The 8,790-nt window shown below is 45.4% G+C and overlaps 1 pseudogene; it reads left to right on the top strand.

The window, feature by feature from the left end:
- Positions 1–7,598: 7,598 nt before the first annotated feature.
- LOC110290291 (large ribosomal subunit protein eL6 pseudogene) lies at positions 7,599–8,463 on the top strand (annotated as a pseudogene).
- The last annotated feature ends 327 nt before the right edge of the window (positions 8,464–8,790 follow it).

Genomic DNA, 8,790 nt, shown 5'->3' with positions numbered 1-8,790 from the left:
GTCTCTCTATCTAGCTATGGGTGACCTGGAATTTACTATATTCTCTGGTGGCTTGCCAGGGATTATTTAAGGACCTTTTTTGAAAAAATATTTTACTACATTTTGTTTGTTTATGTGTGTGTGTGTGTGTGTGTGTGTGTGTATGTGTGTGTATGCACCATAGAGAGAGAAGACATAAGTGAACAATTGGGGATAATCAGTTCTCTCCTTCCACCCTGTGGTCCCAGAATCTGGACTCAGATTGTCTAGTTTAGGTAGCAAGCATCTTTACCCACTGAGCCATCTCACCAGCCCAGGACAAAGCAGGTCACTATATTCTGCTGGCAAGGCAAGTTCCCTGTGTCTTACCGTGTTTCTTTCCCATGCTCCCATGTGGTCCTTGGCTGTGGGATGTGATGTAGGAGGGTGAAGCCTTTAACTGGCTCTTCTCTTCTTGGCTCACTGGGATGCTTTCTTTCCCTCATCCACCTTTCCCATAACCAAGGATGACCTTGGCTCAAATTTAGGGGAAGAGAGGGTTGCAAAGAGAGCAGCTGGGGCTTGCCCCAATTTGGCACTGTGGGTTGGTCGCTGAAGCCCATGACAGAAAATGGAGGCACTGTTCAGCTTTGACCATGTGTGCTGTGTGTGATCCCAGGCTTCAGGGCCTTTCAGATGAAAAAAATTACATGTTGCTCGAGTGTGCGTGTGCGCATGCGTGTGGTAGTGCATGCTGCATATGTGAGTCAGCGGACAACTTACAATAGTTGCTTCTCTTTTTCTACCACATAGGTCCCAGGGATTAAACTCAGTCCCTCAGGTTTTCCAGCGAGTGTCTCTACCCACCAAGCCATCTCTCTGGCCCCAGTTGCTTTTCTAATTGAGTCGATTTCACATGTAAGACAGTTAAGAATTTAGGCCATCGTTAAGTGTTTTTAGTAGTACCTTTATGTCCTGAGGACTTGACTGCCTTGCCAACATAAAGAAGGGCATCTCTCCCCCCCTTCTTCACGTTTGCCCCAAATGAGAGCAAAGTTACACATGGGCACACTGTCCCTTCTTGCCTTTTCTTCTATGGGCCCCTGCCCCACTGGTAGTTTGTGAAAACAAGGACTGGGAGCCAAGCCCAAGCCAGTCCTAGTGACACTTCTGTTTTCCCTAGCTGAGATCAGACCTTCTCTACCACAGCAACAGGTGGACTCCTTTCCCATGAGACCATGGATCTCCCTGCTGCTTTCTGCTTCCAACTTCCCTTCCCTTACAAGCCTCTGCTGTCTCTGGGATCTCCCTTGCTTACCGGTTCAGGGAGACTCACCTCCAGCTACTTCCTCTTACTCCTAGCATCCTCTTGGCTCCTGCTACACCCATTCTAACCTCAGTACCTTTCCAAAAGGGGTGTGACTGTACTCTCATGATATTTTCTTTCTTTCTTTCTTTCTTTCTTTCTTTCTTTCTTTCTTTCTTTCTTTCTTTCTTTTTTTCGAGACAGGGTTTCTCTGTATAGCCCTGGCTGTCCTGGAACTCACTTTGTAGACCAGAGTGGCCTCGAACTCAGAAATCCGCCTGCCTCTGCCTCCTGAGTGCTGGGATTAAAAGCGTGTGCCACTATGCCTGGCATCATGATATTTTCTAGCAGTTACTACTGCCATGGGAGAAAGGTCAACAAGTTTCCTTTCTTCCTTTTATATGTATTCCAGGGTAGCTATCCACATGATATATATATATATATATATATATATATATATATATATAGGCACCCTAGCATATATATATATGCTAGGGTGCCCATATACATAAATAAACAAATTCTGTTTTTGTAGAGAGAATCTCTTATTACTGTATGGAATTATCACTTGTCAATAAAAAGCTGGTGGTTGACCAATGAACAGAGGCAGGAAATAGGAGGTGGGAATTCAGGTAAAGAGAAAATCTGGTAAAGAGTCTTAGGAGATTTATCCAGAACTCTTAGGAGACAGAAGTAGACTGAGCGGAGGTGACCAGCCATGTGGCACTCGTAGAATAGAATAAATTAATTAAGTTAATTAAGTTACAAGCTAGTTGGAGACAAACCCTAGCTTATGGCCTAAGCACTTACTCATATGTAATTAAGTCTCAGAATCATTATTTCAGGAATTGGGGTGCGGGTGGGAAAGCCCGCAGTTACACGTTTTCTGACATCTACGTCTAGAAAAGGAACAGAGAAGACAGAGGAAGCTGAAGTCACTGGAGAAAGATGGAGGAGTGAGAACAGGCAGCATGAACTGGCAGACAGATGCTAGATCTGTGAAGAGACACACAGGTCACTGGAGGGGACAGTACCCAAAAGAGGGTACCCTCCTAAGGCACTTTCTACTCTCCCAAATTAAAGGATTCTTAGAGCGCAAACATTGCCCCTGCCCTGGCCTCCAGTTGGCCTCTGATAGAGGTTTTTTTTTTGGTTTTTGTTTTGTTTTGGTGTTTTTGCATCTTCTGTAGCCCATGCTGGGCTCAAAGTGACTACGTTTGTCAAGGTCAATCATGGCTGATAATCACTCCTGCCTAGAGTTATTATTGAGGAAGGAGCCTCAACTGAGAAAATGTCTTAAAGTGATCCAGCTGGAAGGCATTTTCTTAGCTAGTGTCTGATGGGGGAGGCCCCAGCCCATTTGGGTGGTGCTACTCCTGAACAGGTGGTCCTAGGTTCTGTAAGAAAGTAGCTGAGTGAGTCATGAGGGACGCGCCAGTAAACAGCACTTCTCTGTGGTCTCTGCATCAGCTTCTGCCTCCAGATTCCTGACCTGTTTGAGTTCCTGTCCTGACTTCCTTCAGTGATGAACCCTCTCACTTCCAAGTTGCTCCTGGTCATGGTGTTTTATCACAGCGACAGAACCCCTAACTAGGATGTTCCCTTCCCAGGTGCTGAGGTTGTAGGCCAGGCGCCATGGTTGTCTTGGCTAAGTTTATTTATTTAAAGAATTATTTATTATGTATACAGTGTTCTGCCTGCAGGCCAGAAGAGGGTGCCAGATATCATTATAAATGGTCATGAGCCACCATGTGGTTACTGGGAATTGAATTTAGAACCTATAGAAGAGCAGCCTATAGAAGTGCTCTTAACCTCTGGTTCATCTGACCAGCCCCCAACTGATTTATTGAAATCTATTGAAATCTAGTTTGTGTGTGTGTGTGTTGTCTTTTCTTGCATGCATGTCTGTGCATCATATGCATGCCTGGTTCCCTAGGAGGCCAGACAATGGCCTCAAATTCCCCAAGACTGGAGTTACAGATGGTTGTAAGTTGCCGTTTGAGTGCTGAGAATTTAACCAGGGTTCTCTAGAAGAGTAGCCAGTGCTCCTAACCACTGGACAATCTTTTTAGCTCTTGGGTAAACTTTAAAGATCTCTCCTTGATAGCACTCCTCTGGTCAGTTCTTACCTTGTATACAGGACACTGGCCTTTGACTTTTGGAGACGGCTACCAGCATAGCACTCCAGTGACAGACATCCACATTTCTGTAAACAGGCCTTTCTAATATATCCTGGTTATGGGCTACTAGTAGGGTAGGTGGGATGATCACAGCCACGCGGGCTGTGAGTAGATGTGAAGGTCTCAGATGCAGTTCTCTGGCCCAGATTCTGCTTTACCCTCGCATCAGTAAATTTGTTATGGGCTTTTTAACTGGTACTCACTCTGCAATATCCCAAGGCTGGCCTTTAAAATCATCCCAAGATCTCATCAACACTTATGGTTCTTCTTTATTTCATAGGATTCTCAGCCTATAGGTAAATCTGTGGGTATTGGATACTGTCTTAGTCAGGGTTTTACTGCTGTGAACAGATACCATGACCAAGGCAAGTCTTATAAAAACAACATTTAATTGGAGCTGGCTTACAGGTTCAGAGGTTCAGTCCATTATCATCAAGGTGGGAGCATGGCAGTATCCAGGCAGGCATGGTGCAGGCAGAGCTAAGAGTTCTATGTCTTCATTCAAAGGCTGCTAGTGGAAGACTGACTTCCAGGCAACTAGGGTAAGGATCTTATACCCACACCTACAGTGACACACCCATTCCAACCAGGTCACACCTATTCCAACAAGGCCACACCTTCAGATGGTGCCACTCCCTGGTCCAAGGATATACAAACAATCACATTCCACTCCCTGGTCACCATAGACTTGCTCAAAAACATGAGTCTATGGGGGCCATACTTAAACATAGCATAATGCAAAATGCATTTAGTCCAACTTTCAAAGTCCTCATAGTCTATAGCAGTTGCAACAATGTTAAAATTCCAAAGTTCAAGGTCTCTTCTGAGATTCACTCAACTTATTAACTGTAATCCCCAAAGCAAGGCAGGAAACCAGCTGGGCAAACTCCAAACTCTGCATCTCCATGGCTGATGTCAAAGCGGTCTTCAGATCTCCACTCCTTTTTCATCTTTGTTGACTGCAACAAACTGCTTTCTCCTGGGCTGTTTCCACTCCCTGTTAGCAGCTTTCCTCAGCATGTATCCCATGGCTCTGGCATCTTTAACATCTTTGAGTCTCCAAAGCAATTTCAATGTTATAGCTTCTTGTTTCAGTGTCTGGGATTCCACTTGATCTTTTGGACTCCTCCTAAGGGCTGGCATCACTTTTCCAGCTCTGCTCTCTGTAGCACTCTAAGCTAAGGTTGATCCACTCCACTACGGCTGCTGTTCTTGGTGATCATCCCATGGTACTGACATCTCCAATACACTAGGGTGTTCCACTCTAACTAGGCTTCACCAATAGCCTCTAATAGGCTCTCTTCAGGGTGCCAAGCCTCAAATCCTTTGTATGACCCCTTCAGTCCTGGGCCATCAACTACAGCTGAGGCTTCACCTTCTCCAATGGCCTTCCCTGGCCTCTCACAGTGCTAAGCCTCAGCTTCTCTCCATGATCCCTTCATTCCTTCACAAGCAGTACCACCTGAGTGACTCTTACACATTACCAAGTCCAGCCGCAGCATGAGGTACATCCTTGGGTATCTCTGGAACACAGCTTCTTTGTGCTCCCAGAAAACAATTTCCAGAAGATTTCACCTAAGTGATGCTGGTCTCTTCTTAATCACTGCTAATTCCTTAGCTCCAGCTAACCAGCATCAATTTTCCCAGTAGTTCCTTCCATTCTTAACTCTAGAGCCAGAGCCACATGGCTGAAGCTGCCGAGTTCTGCTGCTTATAGGAACTAGAACATGATCCCCTTGTACCATTACATTATCCCTAGCTTTATATTTTCTAAATCCTTCACTGCCTACGCTTGGCTATCCTGGTTCTTGCTCTGTAGATTGACCTTGAATGCAGAGATCAGCATGCCTGTCTCATGGGATTAAAGGTGTGTACCACCATGTCTGGTTCTAAATTCAGCTGGGTAGGGTCTTACCCCAAGGTCCCACTCCCTTAATCTGTTATTTCCTAGAACACGAGATTTTGCTCCATTTCACTTCCTGGTACTCCTTTAATACTTGAACCATATATTTTATATTTTTCCTTCTAAGCTGGCTATGCTTGTTCAAACTTCTCTTCATAAGACTTAACCAGAGAACAAAGTCTCTGCTGGGCTTTTTTGAAACTTCCTTTGTCAATGCAATTAATGCAATTAATCCAAGTCTCTTCACCTTAGCCTCAGGCAGACTTTTCAGACAAGGGCAAAAAGTAGCCACATTCTTCACCAAAATACCACAAAAACAGTCTTTATGCCACATTCTGAAATTTTTCTCCTTTGAAATCTCTTGGGCCAGGTCAATACAGTTCAAATTACTCCGAGCAACAAAGTCTTCCATATTCCTACTAGGATGACCCATTAAGCTCCATTTAAAGCAGTCCACTGAGTTCCAAATCCAAAGTCCAAAATTCCACATTCTTTCAAATAAAAGCATGGTCAGGCCTATCACAGCAATACTCCACTCCCAGTACCAACTTTTGTCGTAGTCAGGGTTTTACTGCTGTGAACAGACACCATGACCAAGGCAAGTCTTATAAAAACAACATTTAATTGGAGCTGGCTTACAGGTTCAGAGGTTCAGTCCATTATCATCAAGGTGGGAGCATGGCAGTATCCAGGCTGTCATGGTGCAGGCAGAGCTGAGAGTTCTACGTCTTCATCCAAAGGCTGCTAGTGGAAGACTGACTTCCAGGCAACTAGGGTGAGGTTTTTATACCCACACCCACAGTGACACACCCATTCCAACCAGGTCACACCTATTCCAACAAGGCCACACCTTCAGATGGTGCCACTCCCTGGTCCAAGGATATACAAACCATCACAGATACCATCTTCATTGCTCTTGAAGATCCTAGTTCTCTGGACAGTTGAAAACAGGTTCTGTCTACTGTAATATTGTACTGAGCCTATTAGTCTCTGGAGCTGTCTAATTAACTGCCACTTACTTTAACTTCTCTCTCTCTCTCTCTCTCTCTCTCTCTCTTTCTGAGACAGGATTTCTCTGTATAGCCCTGGCTGTCCTGGAATTCATTTTGTAGACCAGGCTGGCCTCAAACTCAGAAATCTGCCTGCCTCTGCCTCCCAAGTGCTGGGACTAAAGGCATGCGCCACCACTGCCTGGCTAATTTATCTCTTTCTATTCAGAGTTGATCGACCCTCAGGGGGTCATATGAAAACCTAAATCCATCTGTCTGGGCCCCTGATCTTCTTCCAAGATCTGGAGTCCAGCAAGGCTGAAGACATAAATGTTTCTACCTTGTTTCAGCCTAAAGTAGCCAGATCAACTCAGTACTGGTCACCTAAGTGATTTTAATGCCTACCTCTTGAGAGGGACTCATAGGCAGCTATTAAACGCCAGACATTAATTAGCAGGCATGGTCATTGAGGCTGGTTCCCTTCGGTCTGCTTGGACTCCACCTTCTGTTTCCCTGAAAACACTCTGAATTTTAAGGATGGAGAAGGGCCTTGACTGTGCTCCTTAAGACTGACAATGCTGTGTGAAAGGGGGCTGGGCTAAGGAAGCAGGGCTCTGTGTCCCACCGTGGAAGAACCATTCCCTTCTGGTCAAGCAGAGCTGGTCTATACATTTGTTTATTTATTTATTATTATATTTATTTAGTGTTTGTGTGTGTAGCAGAGATTAGAGGTCAGAGGAAAACTTGTGGGTATCAGTTCTCTTTTTACTCTGTGGGTCCTCGGGATTGAAGTCAGGTCATCAGGCTTGGCAACAGGTGCCTGAACCCACGGATGGAGCCGTGGGTTCCTCGTGTCCTCGTGTCCCTTCCTCCCTTTCCTTTCCTTTTAATCTACCTGATTACATGATTTATTTATTTATTATTTATTTATCAAAAGAACTAGATCTAGTAAAAAGAAAAAGGAATGGCTTATGATTTTGACTCTGGCCCTGGGTAGAGAAATAACATTCTTTTTTTTTTTTTTTGGGAGGGGGGAGGGGTTCGAGACAGGGTTTCTCTGTGTAGCCCTGGCTGTCTTGGAACTCACTCTGTAGACCAGGTTGACCTCGAACTCAGAAATCCACCTGCCTCTGCCTCCCAAGTGCTGAGATTAAAGGCGTGCCACCACGCCCAGCTACATTCTTTTTTAAAAAAGATTTTATTTATGGTCATTGCTTATAGACTGGAAGCCACTGCCTTAGTTCTCTTTTCCGTCTTGCAAGATGGCAGGTAAAAAGGCGGAGAAGCCTGATACAAAGGAGAAGAAACCTGCAGCCAAGAAGGCTGGAGGTGATGATGGTACCTCTGGTCCCTGGGCCACTGGTGCAGCCAAAAAGGGTAAAAGCCCAGGAAGGGGAAGCCCCATTGCAGTCAAAACCCTGCCCTGGTTAGAGGAATTGGCAGGTACTCCCAATCTGCTATGTATTCCAGAAAGGCCTTGTACAAAAGGAAATACTCCGCTGCCAAGTCCAAGGTTGAGAAGGAGAAGAAAAGGAAAGGGTCCTTGCTACTGTCACAAAAACAGTTGATGGGGACAAGAATGGTGGCACCCCGGTGGTGAAGCTTTAAAAAATGCCTAGGTATTATCCCACCGAAGACGTGCCTGGGAAGCTGCTGACATGGCACGGAGCCCTTCAGCAGCAGTGAGAAGGCTGCGCTCCAGCATCACTCCCGGGACGGTCCTGGTCGATCATCCTCACTGGCACCACAGGGACACGAGAGTGCTTCTTCTGAAGCAGCTGGGCAGTGGCTTGCTGCTTGTGACTGGACCTCTTGCCATCAACAGAGACACACCGGAAGTTTGTCATCGCCACCTCTACAAAAGCTGCTATCAGCGAGGTGAAAATCCCCAAACACCTGACGGACGCTTACTTCAAGAAGCAGCAGCCGCCAGCCCAGGCATCAGGAGGGCGAGAACTTCCACACAGAGAAGGAGAAATATGAGATACAGAGCAGTGAAAGGCTGGTCAGAAAACGGTGGACTCACAGATTTTGCCAAAGATTAAAGATGTTCCTCAGCTTCAAGGCTCCCTGCGATCTCAGTTCTCCCTGACAAGCAGGATGTGACCTCACAAACTGGTGTTTTAAATTGCTTACAACCTCACTAAACAGCTTCATATGTTAAAAACAACAACAATAAACAAGATTTTATTTATTCATTTTATACACAAGTGCTCTATCTGCATATATGTCTGCATGCCAGAAGATCCCATTACGGATAGCTGTGAGCCTCCATGTGGTTGCTGGGAATTGAACTCAGGACCTCTGGAAGAGCAGACAGTGCTCTTAACCACTGAGCCATCTCTCCAGCCCCAAGAAATAACATTCTTAACTGCCTAAAATATAAGAGTGTGGTGTTCACAGTTTTAATCTCAGCACCTGGGAGGCATAGGCAGGCAGATCTTTTGACTTTAA

The sequence above is a fragment of the Mus caroli genome, unplaced genomic scaffold, assembly GCF_978045245.1.
Source record: "Mus caroli unplaced genomic scaffold, Mus_caroli_1 scaffold_2, whole genome shotgun sequence".
Taxonomy (NCBI): domain Eukaryota; kingdom Metazoa; phylum Chordata; class Mammalia; order Rodentia; family Muridae; genus Mus; species Mus caroli.
Note: the sequence above shows the minus strand (reverse complement) of the source record. Positions and strands in the feature narration are given on the sequence as shown.